We start from the raw sequence: 18,026 nt of genomic DNA, 5'->3' as shown, positions 1-18,026 counted from the left end.
TAACTGCGAAGAAACCATGTCTAACAGGAAATACCTCAGCTGGCCGACGAAATAAGGAACTACAAAAATGTTCAGGCATGTTCAGGAATATAGAAGTGCAAAACACTTAGGAACTAAATGGGATATCCAGGGAAGCAAAGGCGAAATGACTACATGAAAAATATGAAGCAATCGGACAATAAATTACTGTCGAAAGGACTGACTCAGCATGTAGAAAAGTAAAACGAAGGCATTAATATTAAGAGTGCAATGGAAATTCCTCTACTAAATGAATACGGGAGAACGCATGCGTGGAAAGAGTACATTGAAGGCCTCTGTGAGGGGGAGGACTTGCCTGATGACATCATGGAAAAAGTAAGTAACGGAAGTCGACAGGGAAGGGCATGGAGAAGCAGCATTAGAGTAAGAATTTAAGAGAGTTTTCGATGAGTTGCGGTCACATAATGGAGAGGGGATGGATAACATTTAGTCAGAATTTCTAAAATTATTCGGGGGTGTGGCAACAAAACGATTAGTCACGTTCGTGTGTAGAATAAATGAGACTAGTGATTTACAGTATGACTTCGGGAAAAATATCAGTCGGCAGAAATGGATGGGTTTGAGTGACTTATAGCGATGGACTAGTGGGTTTGTTTAGGGGAGCTGGTGGGACTCTGAAGTGAGTTGCATGTTAAGAAAAGCCCGAGTACGTTCGCATGACACAATTTTTGGGAAAGTTTTTAAAGGCACTGAAAAAGGTAAACTGAGGGAGCTGATAACGTGCTTTTCAGTCAGAGTCCTTTAAATAAACAGGAACTTATTCGAATTTTTTGTACTCCCATAGAAGCATTGTTCCACCGGTTGACAGATCCTTGGAATACTCGTGGAAACGGTGTTCGTCTACAGAATGTTCCATGGTCGCTCATTGTACACTGTCATGCGAGTAACGAATCCTAGAGCAAACGTTTATCTAACTCCACGCGAGCATGAAGCAAGTCCTGACAATGAGTAATTTTGCACGGATATGGATACATGATGTTTTGCAGAATTTTATGCACGGGTCTCACAGGCATGTCCAAAGTTCGGGTAATTCCCCGTGCACTCCGTGTTTACACACTTCTGCTCGAGCCCCCTGGCAATGCAGAATATTTCAGCAGGAATATCGTTATCATTTACTCCAGACCCTTGGCAGACATCGGACCAACAATCTTTTCCATACCCCTGAGTGTCCAGAACTTCTGCAGAGCTGCTGGCGCACAGTCACCGTTCTTGTAAAAGAGCTTTACAAGCAGCTTGCGATCCTGCATTGAGATAGATACTCTGAGTATCTCAGACGCAAACTGAAAAACAGTCGTTTACCATGTGTCTTGTATTTTGCATATTTTCCCCCTTGCTGCGACATCTGATGGCAAACCTTTCGTATTTCTTTTCCTGTAGCATTTCCGCCTTTTTCGATAAAAATCCGTTCAAGTTTTAAACAGTTCTGAGAAGTGGTTAGCTGTTTACAGCGTTTTGAAACTGGAACTAAAATCTTTATAACCCTATGATTCGATAACGCTATTTTCCTTTCTAACACCATTGTTATAATGAACACCCGCAATCGAGTTAAACAGATTACGAAAATCAATTTTGAGTTATCATTAGTAGGGTCCTGATTTAAAGGTCTTATCCTTATTCACCCCATTATGATCTGAGCAATTGTCGTGTTGTTATCAGGAGGTCGAGCGGAGAGCGAGACTGAGTGATCCTGCAGAACGCCAAGGCGCTAATGAAACGTCATTAAATTAAAATCATTTCTCGGGGGGGGGGGGATTTTGCAGTCACTCAGTCTTCTTCCCTGTGCTGTCTAGCAGCGAACGTGCCGAGTCCACGCTGATTGAAAGCGCGAGAGGTAGCGCGCCAGTGCCAGGCAAGGAGGAACTTGCCAAACACAGGTCCCGTGTTCCCCGTTGTCAGCGCTGCGGTACGTCGCAGGAGACTGCGTCCCCGCAGCCCGGCGTGGCCGTGGACGTCCTTCAGAGCCTCAGCGTCCTCGACGAGTGGAGCCGCACCGAGGCTCGATCCCAGGAATCTGCTCGTGCCTGTTGTCGGTTGTCGAGGTGGTGTTTAGGTAGGAGACTCAGCAGCAACACACAGCCGGTAAGACTGTACTTGTACTGCCCCAGTAGCGGTGACACGGGCGCCCAGCCAAAGCTGAACAGCTCGGAGAGAGGTAGATCGGCTCTTCATCGACGAAAGACAGGCCCCCCCCCCCCACCATTTCCAGTCAGCTACTGTTGTGGTCGGCAGGAAAGCGGATCGTGTATCAGAAGTCCCCTGTGAGGCAGGACGGCTGTAGATTTGCAGCAGTGGACTCCAAGTTGCCGGAAGCTTGTAGATGGTAGTTGAATTCATCATAGCATCCTGTAAATTGGGGATGAAGTGGAACTATCACCCTCCCCCTCCCCCTCGCGCATACTGGTGACTGAGATGACTGAATATCCTCTCTTTCCAAGCCTGTAAGCGCTCTCGTCTGCTCTAGTGTTTAACTTTAGGGTTTCAGAGGGTTCCTTTATGTGCACTTTGCATCCCTAAAGGTATTCTTATGACAGTCTGATGAAATGCGCTCGTAGATTGTTTGTACTTTTGGCCTCCAACGTTGACATTCAGTTACAACACCGTTACGAAGCCGGTAGCAGTTGCGGCCCAGTTAGCCGTCTCTGTTGGTTCTTAACAAAATATTATCCGTGCACTGCTTACTATTCCACTGTGCAACATACCTAAAAACGCTTAAATCTTTCTTAAAGGTCTCAAAGGGAGCTAAATTGGACTTACACAGAAAAAGTGGGGACTAAAAGGACTTGTTGCTACAAAACATGATTTTTAAATAGAATTTCTGATCCAATACTATGGAAAAAATTCGCAAAAGAGCTTCTGTAAAGTTTGGCAGAAGTAAAGCTGTGAGGACGGGGCGAGAGTCGTACTTGGGTAGCTCAGTTGGTAGAGCACTTGCCCGCGAAAGGCAAAGGTCCCGAGTTCGAGTCTCGGTCCGGCACACAGTTTTAATCTGCCAGGAAGTTTCATACGGAGCTGCAGATTCATGATAACGCACGTCCCCACATCGAAAGTGTCGTAATGTACAAGTCACGCCAAGGTAAGTGGGAGCCACTTGAACACCCGGCCTGTAGTACTGATCTCATCCCGATGGATTATCACGCCAGCGCTCTCTTAAAATAAGACCTTGTCAAATCAGCTGTACCTGTCGGAGGATGTGTATCAGGTAGTTACGGACTTCGTCAACCAGCAGACTTGTTGTTTTAGCTAACAGTTATCTCCAGTCTCATGCGTCGGTGGGATGATTTCCTGAATGCCCACGGCGATTTTTCCTGATCGGCATACCGATTCTAGACTGTACGGCATTTGTGGCAAATGAGCTACTAATTAGTAGCTCATTTGCCACAAAGAACTAGAATGGCCCTGTCAAAAATATAATAACCGTTTCTATGTTAATATGGGAGTCCATTACACTTTCAATTGAAGGAGTCCAAAAACGCTAAAATCAGTCTTACAAAACCCAATAATGCGGGCGCTTGTCATCATCACCAATATTATTTCCAGGGCAGGCTCACAACAATGAGAAAATCGCGCGACGTGACTCTGCCGTTGCTTAGCACCTGTCTGCTTTGAGAGCTCAAGTCATCCGGGCGTGTGTCGGAGTTCTTCGAGAGGAATACAGTGATTACAGAGTTTGCTGTCGTTCTTAGCACTTAGAACTTAAATAAGGTTTTGAAAGAAGGTTAACTGTTGAAGAGAAGCAGACTTGTGACGAAAAACAATGGAGGTAAGTGACCAATCCATATTTAGCCATCATAACAAGTCCACCCTGAAATCTGATACTGTTGGCAACAATTTCAAAAGCTGCTACTGCTGAATGCTGTGTGTGCTAATGAGAGTAAGATACAGCGTGAATCCGAGCATCACCAAAACCACTTCCAAAGTTTATACGCGTATTTCCTTAGTATTTTAGCTTGGGAGTTTCCTGTGAATCGTGCATCGCTCAGCTTCGACACATATGCTCCGCAAACCGCTTTACAGTGTGTGGAACAGAGTGTTTCAGCACTTCTGCCTTCCCTTTTGTATTCGCACACGGTACAGGGAAGGTCTCCTGTAAACAAACCATCGTAACGAATCCAGTTGTTCTGATTTCCCAGTATTTAGCATTTCGTGAGAATATGTTGCGCATCGTTCTTCGACATGTATGCTCTTGAAATTTCTGCAGTACCTTCTTCGTGATGTACAACATCTTGCGGCGTCTGCGACTAGAGTACGTATTTTGAGCATACCGTAACGTTCTCGCGACAACTTGAGAATCCTTCGACGAAACGTACCGACCTTAGTTGGATCTTCTCACTCACTTACATTACTCAAACCAGACAAAGGCTCCAGAGTGATCAGCAATTCTTAAAAATCTGTCGAACAAAATTTTTGTAAGCCACTTCTCTCGTGAATGAATTACAGTAATACTGGCCTGCAATTATGTGCATGTAGCCGACGACCCCTCTTGAATACGGTAATGCCTTGCACTTCTTTTCCAATCGCTTGATACGAGTAATCTCATGCATCAACAACGTGCTTGCTCTGATGAACGATTTCTGTTGATTTCCTATTTCGTGGTCGCTTGTTTCAAAACTAGCTCTTCGGAATTTTTGCGATGATTCAAAGGAGCAATAATTGTTAAGCTCCGTGGCGTAATATTTTGGGACAGTCAAATACAGCAATTCGACGTTATTGTATTCTATTTTTGGGCCAGTAGGGCTAACGCAGCAACTAATTAGAAAACTTCGATCCTTTAACCGGACTTGCGATGAACACACACACATTCAGTGGATCTACACTTAACGATGCTCTCAGCATGAGCCTCATGAGACTGACAAAACGAGCAGCGGATACCTCTCCGCTAAACCACGTGAAACTAGCGTAGATGCAGTAATCGAGAGTGCACGCTGCTAAATTTTAACTCCAGTTCAGGTGTGTGCATGTTCCTACAAGCAGTAAGTATACGGTCGAAGGAAACAGGTCTGTTAAACGGTTCATCTCCAACCCTCCGCCCCTTCGCCATCTTAGATTAATTCTTCGGGATATATGCTAAGCAAAACAGATCGCCTTATATCCGTTGTCAATCGAATTAAATTTTTTAGAGAATCAAGAGAGATCGATTTCGATTTGTTTTGCGTTCGTAGCGTGAATGTGAAACTGCAGTAGTAAAACAAGCATCCCAATTAAATAACGTGTTTTGTCACTACGTACGAACCTATTTGTCTGATTGCCATTAAGTCCTTTATGCTCAGTACACATGAAGGTGGAAGTGAATTAAAATATGTGGTTAGATACATCTGAAAAGAATTTTAGGAATAAATAGTTAAAAAATAACCCCAGATACGGATTTAATTTCGCTATTGCTTCTCATTATCGCAATTTACTGTTCCACTACTTAGAACCATTCATTATGTGGTACGGAATTGAAGTGTTTCGTAGGACAGCGTTCATACTGAATGTCATTATCATCTTAGCATTAACTTTGCCATTGAAGTTTATCTTAACATTTTATTGAAGTTTACATGTTCAGTAAAGTATATATTACATAAGTTTTCTTAAGCATTTGAAGGTAAAGACACTGCACCGTGCATGTCGCCATGGGATGCACGTATTAATCTTCCTCCATTCCGCAGGATTTTGCATCTAAGTACGAGATATAAGATGACAATTTATATTTTAACAACTTGTTTGCGTGTTTCTGAAACTACTATATTCAGTATTCTTATTCGGATACAACGATATATCAATGTGGTGTCACCGCCAGACACCACACTTGCTACATGGTAGCTTTTAAATCGGCCGCGGTCCGTTAGTATACGTCGGACCCGCGTGTCGCCACTATCAGTGATTGCAGACCGAGCGCCGTCACACGGCAGGTCTAGAGAAACTTCCTAGCACTCGCCCCAGTTGTACAGCCGACTTTGCTAGCGATGGTTCACTAATAAAATACGCTCTCATTTGCCGAGACGATAGTTACCATAGCCTTCAGCTACGTCATTTGCTACGACCTAGCAAGGCGCCATTATCAATTGCTATTTATCTTGTGATGCATGTACCGTCAAAGCGATGTTCACCAATTATGGATTAAAGTTAAGTATTCCAGCAGCTACGTACTTTTCTTGATAGTATAATTACTTTACCTGTTCCAGACCTCACGCCAGCCTGCGTGAGCTAAACGCGTGCCTTTCGGCTTCCTCCAAACCCCGTGGATTGGCTCCTGCCAATCTACAACAGACAATGTTCCTCAGTCAGATGCAGTCGCTTGCCCTATTTCAAAGGAAACCTCTCGGCCGGCAAGATCCGGGCACTCACAAAGGGTTGGATCATTGGTAGCTGGGAGGTTCAATGTCAGGCGCGTTATGGAGACCCTTAGGAATATGGCTGCCAAGGAAGGGAAGAAAGCCCGTGTGCATACCCGGTGGGGCCAATCCTGATGTGGAACGGGTCCTTCCGGCTGCCATGAAGAGCACAGGGTGGAGCCAACTGCAGGTGGCTAATAGAAAGTACTGATGTTCTAATCGTTATAGGTACTTAAAATTATGCTTGGGTGACATTTTTTGCGAAGAACCTAACGGTGTTCAGAAAGGATAGGCTAAATACAGCTGTCAGTCGCGTGTTTGTTGCTGTTAGAAGCAGTTTATCTTGTACGGAAATGGAAGTAGATAGTTCCTGTGAGTTAGTATGGGTACATGTCATTCTTGACAACCGGATAAAATAATAACTGGATCGTTTTACTGACGCCCCAACTGAAATAATACACTTGCTGAAAGGTTGAAACAAAACTTCAGTCTAATTTCAAACACGTACCCGACTCATACTGTTATAGTTGGTGGTAACTTTAACTTGCCCTCGATATGTTGGTGAAAATACGTGTTTAAATCCGAAGGTATCCATGAAACATCCTGCGAAATTGTGCTAAACGCATTCTCTGAAAATTATTTCAAGTAATTAGTTGACCAACCTATTAGAATCCTAAATGATTGTAAAAACACTGTTGATCTCTTAGGAGCAAATTATCCTGAGCGAGTAACGAGCATCAAAACGGTTGTTGTAGCGAGCGTAAGCACCGTAACTCCAAAATCCACTAAAAATACTTCTATTCAAAAAACCAGATAAAAATTCGCTTCACTGTTTCCTGAGAGACAATTTCCATTCCTCCTTAATTAACTATGTAACCTGATATAGCTTGAATTCAAACAAATAGTATCGACAGCAATTGAAAGATTTATACCAAACAAATTAAAAAACGACTACACAAACCAGATCGTAACACCGCTGCAGAAAAAACGAAAAAGCATGCCAAACTTAAACGGACGCAAAACACCCAAAATTGCCGATGTTTTACAAAAGCTCGAAATTTAGTGCGGATATCAACATGAAATGCTTTTATTACTTACCATAAAGGACCTTTGTCTCGAAACCTGGTAGAAAATCCAAAGAGATTTTGCTCGTATGTTATATATGTAGCGAGAAGGCACAATCAGCGCTTTCTTGCGCGATAACAAAGGAAATAATATCTATGACAGTACTAGCAATGCAGATTTGCTAAACAAAGCTCTCCGAAATTCCTTCAACAAAGAAGACGTATCAAATATTTCATAATTTGAATCAAGAACAGCTGCCAACAAGAATAATTTTGCATTAAATGCCCTCGGAGTAGTGAAGCAACTCAAATCATTTAATAAAAGCAAGTTTTACGGTCCGTAATGTATGTGAATTAAGTTCCTATGAGAGTACGCTGATGCAATAGCTTCACAATTAACAATATAAACAGCAGCTCGCTCGTCGAAAGATCCGTACACAAGGACAGGAAAATTTCACAGGTCACACTAATACTCTAGAAAGGCAATAGGAGTAATCCACTAAATTACGGAACCCTAGCATTAACGTCGATATGCAGTCGGATTTTGGAACATATATTGTGATCAAACTTTTACCTCGAAGATTTAAAAAACATCGTTCTTATGAAACAGAAGTAGCTGTATACTCAGAGATGTGTTGAGTGGAATCTACAAAGGATTTCGTATTGATTCCGTTTTTCTAGATTTCCAGAATGTAACTGGGTGATGTCTTTTGATGCTAGTCAATTGTCAGGATGAGCATTACTGCAAAGGGCATTTGATTCCAAAACATTATGTCAGGGTGAAAAACACTAAATAAATTACTTTTCCTCTCTTAACAACACGTGGACATGGTGGGTTCTTCCTTGGCTCGGGTATGAGGTAGAATGAAACAGCATTTTACATCAGATAACTTTTATTGAAGATTTGTACAATGGTTTCCTTACTGGATTGTTCTGGCTGGGAGAGTGGCAGCTGTGTCTTTTGCGAAGCCTCTGCTGTGTGAGCGGCGGCGTCTGATTATGCCTGGCGGTGTGTATCTCGTGTCGCTGTTTCGCCCAGTTGACTGGAGACACGCATCGTGAGGTGGCCCGTTTAATTATTGAGAACGAAGTCGTGGATTGGATGGCGATACCTCGGATGTGGCGTCCCAGTGTTCCTCTACCCTATGCCGCGGCGTGTGTCAGTGTTGTGCGAGGGCCAGCGTCCCGGACTCGAACAACAGACTCCAGCTTGCCAGTCTTCGGCTGTCAGATCTTCATCACCAGCTCACAGGTGACTGCTGATGTGAGGCCGTCTCCTTCCCGTCCTCACGAGTCACCCGGGTACGTAAAAATCAGTCTTCAAATACCTTCTGACTTCTGTCTTCTGGCGGCGAGGCTGCTGCTTGCTATTCCATTACAGCGGCGGACTTGGTGCTTCTGTGTACGATGTAATCTCTTCCTGCATGACGGTCTTCAGCACCGACTGAACTGTACTGGAACTGAACTCGAACCGAAACTGAACTGCAAACTACTACTGTCTGGCCCATTGCGTCTCGCGTATTTATTCACTTCAGTTCACTGGAGGTGAATGACTTCACGTTCATTGCCTCTTCTTGAAAAGCTTCTCGAAGAATCTTCTTAACGTCGGTCATTGGCTCTTGGAATGTAGGCGAGGGCCTTTGATCACATGTGACAATTGAGAAACACGTGAGCCGGTCGGGTGATGCCCTGACGGCTGAATCTACAGCTTCCGCTTATGTGGGGAGGGCGATGGCTTCTCCTGAACGTGTCGACTTCACGGTCATTGCCTCTGCTGCATTGCGCGCAATTTGCCAGTGTGTAACTCTTCTAAACTAAACTAAGTTTTTCATTTATTTTCAAATTTCATACTTCACTTCACATTGATTTCACTAATTTATTTACCTATCTTAAGTACCACTCAACAAGAAGGCTTTTGACACCGTACTTCACAAGTGGCTTGTAATCAAATAGCGTGCTTACTTGATATGGCCTCACTTATGCAAGTGGATATGTGTTTTTCTGTCAGAGAAGTCACAGTTCGTAGTAGACCGAGCCAGACTGTGCAGTGGTTAGCACACTGGACTCACATTCGGGAGGACGACAGTTCAAACTCGCGTTCGGCCATCCATATTTAGATTTTCTGTAATTTCCCTCAATCGTTTCAGGCAAATGCCGGGATGATTCCTTTGAAAGGGCATGGATGATTTCGTTCCCGATCTTTCCCTATATAGGGGGCAGAGTTTCACGGACATGATGCGGGATTTGCGATGGGCATCATTAAATCACAAGCGTTTCTCGTTGCGGCGGGACCTTATCACGACATTTCAGTCACCAGTTTGCTCCTCCGAGTGAAAAAAATATTTTGTTGACGCCGGCATACATCGGGAGAAAAGATCATGTTTATAAAATAAGGAAAATTAGAGTTCGTACGGAAAGGTATATTTGTTTGATTTTTCTGCGCATTCCTCCAGAGTGGAATAATAGGGGATTATTGTAAAGGTGGTTCGATGAAGTCTCTGCAAGGGATTTAAGTGTGATTTGCAGAGTATCTATGAAGATGTAGATGTAGATGTATACAACGAAAGTTTGAAAGTGAGGGTCCTAATTTAGACCCTCACCCTCAAACGTTCCACGACGTTATCCCTACAGCAGCAGGTCAGCTCAGAAATCATAAGACGCTGGAGCACCTATCTTTAACGACTTCATTGGTCCTGGTTTTCTTAACTGGTAAGCGCTTTCAGATGCTCCGACACTGTTCTGAGGAGTTCCGGCCTCGGTTTTTAGAGACTGTGGGTGGCACATCCTGCAGTATGAGCATACTGAATGAGTGTCCTTGCATTCTGAATATCTCTTCTTGCTCGACAAGATGTGGGTACTTCTCCCTCTATATCATAATTAGAACGCTGCATAAGTTTTGACAAGGAAAAGCACTGTTCTCTCTGTTTCCGGCCTAGACACCGAGAAGAGCACGTGGTTCCAGTGTTTGCTAAAATAAAACATAACGTCAATTCTAGACTGATCAACAGAATTGACCATCGAGTGAGCTCAGCATTGGTCAGGGAGAGAGTACGTGACATATGTGACCGACGTGATGTGACATCCAGAGTGTTGCTGTCTCTACACTATTTTATAGCACACCTTCTAACCAGACAAGTCTTGGACCGATTTGATGGCATCTTTTGGTCACCAGCGGAGTACACAAGGAGGAAATCAGCGTCCTGTCAACTAGCCAACTTTGAACGTCTTAATAACAAGGCGCAGCCGAACGAGGACGCTCACACGGTCGTCAACCTGAGTGAGAAGGGATTCGACGCAACCACATTGAAAGTGCTCAGCAAGGGTCGTAATTTCTCAGTTACCCCCATAAATGTTCCTGCGGCGTCCTTCGTTAGTGCAATGGAGCAGGTGGCCCTGAAATTTACTGCCAATGATGCTGAAGAAGTGCGAGGGGAGATTCGCAGAGCACTCACGAAACATCTCTGGAGATGGGATGTTTTCCCTTAAACAATTCAGGGAAGTGTCAGTGTCGTCGTAACTGCCGTCTGCATCACGTCTGCCGTGCAGCGAGCTACCTTGATTTAAGTATTAACTGTATTTTTCTTACTTGTCACTTCTTCTTCTTCCGTGTGATTTTGCTTTTAGGAAGCTTTAATTTTCGAGTGCTAGTAATAGTGTTCCATAGATTTCGTGTTTGTTTTGAATACATTCAGAGGGAATCCCTTTAGTCAGCTGTAGTGCCAGTAGTGCTAGTGTTTGTTTTCAATACAGTCCAGAGACAGGTAGTGCTATTTTCATTGTTTTCTACAAGAAGTGGCTAGCAACCACAGTTTAGTCAACAATCAGCCGCCTTTAGTGAATTAGCAGTCTAGTTAAAAGTTGATTAACTCTCTACAGTAAACTGATTTCTTAGCATGGATAGGATATGTGACTGCTGTGTACGGACGCAGGAGGAGCTGGCCACTGTTCGCGAACAGCTGAACGTATTAATGGCCGCGGTCAGCCGTCTTCAGGCTGCTGCCTCGGAGTGTAGCGGCAGTGGGGAGTCTGGTGCGTCGCATGGTACACCCCAGGTGTTACATGCTTCACCCACTGTCCCTGCTGTCGAGACATCTTCGCGGGTAGCGGGCGCGGTTGGGCCACCCTCTCCCCAAGGGGAGTGGCGGGTTCAGCGGCGTTCGCGGCGCACGAAGCGGAGGGTCAATGTGGAGGCTGGCCGTGTGGCATCGCCCGCTCTAGCTGTGAGTGGACATGTGGCCGCTCCTTCAGCAAGATCCGAGCAGGCACACGGGGGGAGGGGTTTATTAGTTATTGGGAGCTCCAACGTTAGGCGGGTGATGGAGCCCCTTAGGGAAATAGCGGAAAGGTCGGGGAAGAACGCCAGTGTTCACTCTGTCTGCTTGCCGGGGGTTCTCATCCGAGATGTGGAGGAGGCCCTGCCGGCGGCGATAGAGAGCACTGGGTGCACCCGACTGCAAATTGTTGCTCATGTCGGCACCAATGACTCCTGCCGTCTGGGTTCAGAGGTCATCCTCAGTTCGTACAGGCGGTTGGCGGAACTGGTGAAGGCGGAAAGCCTCGCTCGCGGGGTGGAATCAGAGCTAACTATTTGTAGTATCGTTCCCAGAACCGATCGCGGTCCTCTGGTTTGGAGCCGAGTGGAAGGGTTAAACCAGGGATTCAGACGATTCTGCGGAGATCTGGGGTGCTAATTTCTCGACCTCCGCTATCGGGTGGAGAAATGCATCGTCCCCCTCGATACGTCAGGCGTGCACTACGCGCCGGAAGCCGCTACAAGGGTAGCGGAGTACGTGTGGAGTGCACATGTTGGTTTTTTAGGTTAGAGAATTCCCTCCCTAGACCCGAAAAGACGCCTCCTGAGACGCGGCAAGATAGGAATAGGCAAAATGCAACAGGGAATAACAATATTAATGTGCTAATAGTAAACTGCAGGAGCGTCTATAGAAAGGTCCCAGAACTGCTCTCATTAATAAACGGTCACAACGCCCATATAGGGACAGAAAGTTGGCTGAAACCAGACGTAAACAGTAATGAAATCCTAAACTCAGATTGGAATGTATACCGCAGAGACAGGCTGGACAGTAAAGGGGGAGGCGTGTTTATAGCGATAAGAAGTGCAATAGTATCGAAGGAAATTGACAGAGATCCGAAATGTGAAATAATTTGGGTGAAGGTCACCGTTCAAGCAGGCTCAGACATGGTAATTGGATGTCTCTATAGGCCTCCTGGCTCAGCAGGTGTTGTGGCTGAGCACCTGGAGGATAATTTGGAAAATATTTCGAGTAGATTTCCCCACCATGCTATAGTTCTGGGTGGAGATTTTAATTTGCCGGATATAGACAGGGAAACTCAAACGTTCATGACGGGTGGCAGGGACAAAGAACCCAGTAAATTTTTTTAAAGTGCTTTATCTGAAAACTACCTTGAGCAGTTAAACAGAGAACCGACTCGTGGCGATAACGTATTAGACCTTCTGGTGACAAACAGACCGAACTATTTGAAACAGTTGACGCAGAACAGGGAATCAGCGATTATAAAGCGGTAACTGCATCGATGATTTCAGCCGTAAATAGAAATATTAAAAAAGGTAGGAAGATTTTTCTGTTTATCAAAAGGGACAAAAAGCAGATTACAGAGTACCTGACGGCTCAACACATAAATTTTGTTTCAAGTACAGATAGTGTTGAGGATCAGTGGACAAAGTGCAAAACCATCGTACAATATGCGTTAGATGAGTATGTGCCAAGCAAGATCATAAGAGATGGGAAAGAGCCACCGTGGCACAACAACCGAGTTAGGAAACTGCTGCGGAAGCAAAGGGAACTCCACAGCAAACATAAACATAGCCAAAGCCTTGCAGACAAACAAAAACTGCGCGAAGCGAAATGTAGTGTGAGGAAGGCTATGCGAGAGGCGTTCAATGAATTCGAAAGTAAAGTTCTGTGTACTGACTTGGCAGAAAATCCTAAGAAATTTTGGTCTTATGTCAGAGCGGTAGGTGGATCAAAACAAAATGTCCAGACACTCTGTGACCAAAATGGTACTGAAACAGAAGATGACAGACTAAAGGCCGAAATACTAAATGTCTTTTTCCAAAGCTGTTTCACAGAGGAAGACTGCACTTTAGTTCCTTCTCTAGATTGTCGCACAGATGACAAAATGGCAGATATCGAAATAGACGACAGAGGGATAGAGAAACACTTAAAATCGCTCAAAAGAGGAAAGGCCGCTGGACCTGATGGGATACCAGTTCGATTTTACACAGAGTACGCGAAGGAACTGGCCCCCTTCTTGCAGCGGTGTACCGTAGGTCTCTAGAAGAGCGTAGCGTTCCAAAGGATTGGAAGAGGGCACAGGTCATACCCGTTTTCAAGAAGGGACGTCGAACAGATGTGCAGAACTATAGACCTATATCTCTAACGTTGATCAGTTGTAGAATTTTGGAACACGTATTATGTTCGAGTATAATGACTTTTATGGAGACTAGAAATCTACTCTGTAGGAATCAGCATGGGTTTCGAAAAAGACGGTCGTGTGAAACCCAGCTCGCGCTATTCGTCCACGAGACTCAGAGGGCCATAGACACGGGTTCACAGGTAGATGCCGTGTTTCTTGACTTCCGCAAGGCGTTCGATACAGTTCCCCACAGTCGTTTAATGAACAAAGTAATAGCATATGGACGATCAGATCAATTTTGTGATTGGATTGAAGAGTTCCTAGATAACAAAACGCAGCATGTCATTCTCAATGGAGAGAAGTCTCCCGAAGTAAGAGTGATTTCAGGTGTGCCGCAGGGGAGTGTCATAGGACCGTTGCTATTCACAATATAAATAAATGACCTTGTGGATGACATCGGAAGTTCACTGAGGCTTTTTGCAGATGATGCTGTGGTGTATCGAGAGGTTGTAACAATGGAAAATTGTACTGAAATGCAGGAGGGTCTGCAGCGAATTGACGCATGGTGCAGGGAATGGCAATTGAATCTCAATGTAGACAGGTGTAATGTGCTGCGAATACATAGAAAGCAAGATCCCTTATCATTTAGCTACAAAATAGCATGTCAGCAACTGGAAGCAGTTAATTCCATAAATTATCTGGGAGTACGCATTAGGAGCGATTTAAAATGGAATGATCATATAAAGTTGATCGTCGGTAAAGCAGATGCCAGACTGATATTCAATGGAAGAATCCTAAGGAAATGCAATCCGAAAACAAAGGAAGTAGGGGTTACAGTATGCTTGTTCGCTCACTGCTTGAATACTGCTCAGCATTGTGGGTTGATGGAAGAGATAGAGAAGATCCAACGGAGAGCAGCGCGCTTCGTTTAGTAATCGCGAAAGCGTTACGGAGATAAAATCCAGTGGAAGACTCTGCAGGAGAGACGCTCAGTAGCTCGGTACGGGATTTTGTTAAAGTTTAGAGAACATACCTTCACCGAAGAGTCAAGCAGTATATTGCTCCCTCCTACGTATATCTCGCGAAGATACCATGAGGATAAAATCAGAGAGAATAGAGCCCACACAGAAGCATACCGACAATCCTTCTTTCCACGAACAATACGAGACTGGAATAGAAGGGAGAACCGATAGAGGTACTCAGGGTACCCTCCACCACACACCGTCAGGTGGCTTGCGGAGTATGGATGTAGATGTAGATTTAGATGTAGTAGATGATAGAGTTGCGGTGATACCAGCAGATGAAGGGAAATGCTACCGTCGTCCTACAGCAGGTAGATTATGACAGTGAGGTGGGACAACTTTTGGACGACCCGGTATAAAGACCAGTGGACAGCGACTTCACAAGACAAGGTGTATAAGAAGATCTGGGCTCTTCTAAAAGAAATCGGCCTTCCAGAAAAGATCGTTAAGCAGCTAAGAGCAAAAGCGCCAGTGACGCCAAGACCTTATGGTATGCCTAAGGTTTAAAAAACATGCGTTCCTCTACGTCCAGTAGTCAGCAACACGGGCGCAGCCACCTACCCCACTGCTCAACACCTTCAGAGGATGCTCTCCCCATACGTGGGAAAGTGTGCCCGTCACATTCGTAACTCAGAGGATTTCCTATAACGGCTGAGGCAGTTACAGGTCAAGGTATCTGACATCACGGTCAGTTTCGACAGGGTGCCCCTGTTCACCCGCGTAGCACTGAATGATTCACTTGATCTGATAGGGAAACTTTCAACGGTTCTCTGCTACACTTATTGAGACACATATTTACCTCGACTTACCTCCTATACGTGGCTCAATTGTACGTGCAAATGAAAGGGGTGGTAATGGGTAGCCTTCTCTCACCGATGATGGCCAATCTCCTTCTGGAGAGATTTGAAGATGAGGCACTTACATCGGCCCCAGATCAACTGCAATGCTTTTTTAGGTACATGGAAGACGTCTTTGTTATATGGCATCACGGAAGGGAAAATCTCCACGTTTTCTTGGACCTCTTAGGAGGTCACGCCATCCTAATATTAAATTTATCATGGAAATGGGGATGGATGGGCTATCCCATTCCTAGGTGTACTAGTCAAGAGGAAGGCAGATGGTATCTTCAGTCACAGTGCGTAGGCCTACCCCAAACACACTCCGACTTGTAATTGCACGCCAGCGGTTACCACTATCCTACATAGAAAAATAGTTTACTCAGAACTGGTTGAACAGACACGAATAATTTGGCGACGGAGACAGAACAGTTGTAATCTGTGTTCTAGATATGTTCAAAAGGCACCGCGGTCTGTTTATCCATCAGAGGTTCGTTAAGAGGTAAAAGATGAAATGAAGAAAGTTGGATATTTGCCATATGTCGGGACGATATCTGCAAAAATCAGTAGAATTCTCCTCGAACATAACATCAAGAGCGTATTCCATCCACCCACCAAGCTTAAGGCTCTACCAGGGAGTGTGAAGGTTTACGTGGATCTGCAGAAACCAGGCTTTTACCACATACATTTTGAATGTGGGATGGAATATATCGGCCAGACGACTAGTACCGTTGCCATAGGTGCAAAGAACATCACAGGCGCACTATACTGACACAGGAAACCAAGTCAGAGATTGTCGTGCATCGTTTAAAATTCAATCGTTCTGTGAACTATAACGATGCCAAGATTCTAACACATATTTCGAGATATTGGGGCAGCATTAGCAAAGAATCTATTGAGATTAAGGTCACGGAGAGTATCATTAACCGCGACACCAGTTTCCAGTTGAGTTCTGCCTCGCATTCGGGACTCGGTCTCACGAAGTCTCAGCGGGAACAACATGAGGACCCCATGGGACAGAAATATGAAGACGGAATTAGAGAAAACTGTTAGGTGCATGTAGCATAGGACGCACACGGAATGCTACCTTAGACAACAGATCAATACCTGAGGACGCTCTACCGGGTCTCGAGCGACAGTTTGAGCAACAACGGCCTGAAAACAACACTGCAGCCGCCCCTGGTGGGCACGGAACGCCTGACACGGCACGCAACGGTTACAGAACGTCCTACCAAGATCACAGCTGACAACAACCGGAAGATAAAATGTCTAGCACGACTTGGACGTCGTTCAGAACTGCAACAGCGAGATTGACAACGGGTATTGAGCACTGCGTTCGGAACTGCCGCGGCCAGAGGAGAGCACTACAGCCGCTGCTATTGGTCGGTGCATGACGCGGGGCGGGCCGCAGACGGAGCGCCTAGCACAACACAGTCATAAATACCGGACTCGTTCCACACTGGAATCAGTATCAGGTAACACCTGAAGAAGACTGCGAGCCACGCAGTTGAAATATCGGTACAAGAGAGCGGCGAACAACCGCCAGAAACCCGATAGTCTTGATTTCTTTTCTCTGCATATTATTTCCTACTGGAAAATTTTCTTTAGTTTTCTATACTGCCTGCTCAGTGTACAGACTGAATAACGTCGGGGATAAGCTACAACTCTGTCTCACTGCCTTCTCAGCCACTGCTTCCCATTCCCGCCCCTCGACTCTTATAACCGTCGTCTTGGCTTTTGTACAAGTTGTCAATAGCTTACTACTCCCTTTATTTCACTCCTGTTACCTTGAAATTTTCCAACAGAGTGTTCCAGTCAGCTTTTCTGCAAGTTTTCCCTACCTCTACAAAAATTGTAAACATGGGTTTGTCTTTCCTTAATCTATCTTCTAAGAGTGGTCGTGGAGTCAGTATTGGGTTGCCTCTTATATCTTTCTAAGGAATCCTAATTAATCCTCCCAGAGGATGATTTCTACAAGCATTTCCATTCTTCTGTAAAGAATTCGCGTTAGTATTTTGCAACCACGTATAATTAAACTGATAGTTCGGTATTGTTCGCATCCGTCAGCACTTGCTTCAGCGCGGATGCACAAACACGTTCGACTTCCTGCTGGAATCTCGAAGTCGCCAGCATGAAGGACATGAGAGGGGACTGCAGTTAGGTGACGCCAGACAGGAATGTGGTACTGCTGGGGGCTACGTGGGGTTTCCTATCGTGGGGTTTCCTACAATGGTGCAGCAGGTAGCGAAGCTGTCCAGAGCAACCGGTTCCCTAACGAGGTGTTTGGGATTTGAGCCTCCCCCATTGCTTGTCTACCCCAGTCCCTCACCCTCAGTGCAGGTGTTGTCACCGTTT

Source organism: Schistocerca americana, unplaced genomic scaffold, assembly GCF_021461395.2.
Source record: "Schistocerca americana isolate TAMUIC-IGC-003095 unplaced genomic scaffold, iqSchAmer2.1 HiC_scaffold_23, whole genome shotgun sequence".
In the NCBI taxonomy this organism is placed as follows: Eukaryota; Metazoa; Arthropoda; class Insecta; order Orthoptera; family Acrididae; genus Schistocerca; species Schistocerca americana.
Note: the sequence above shows the minus strand (reverse complement) of the source record.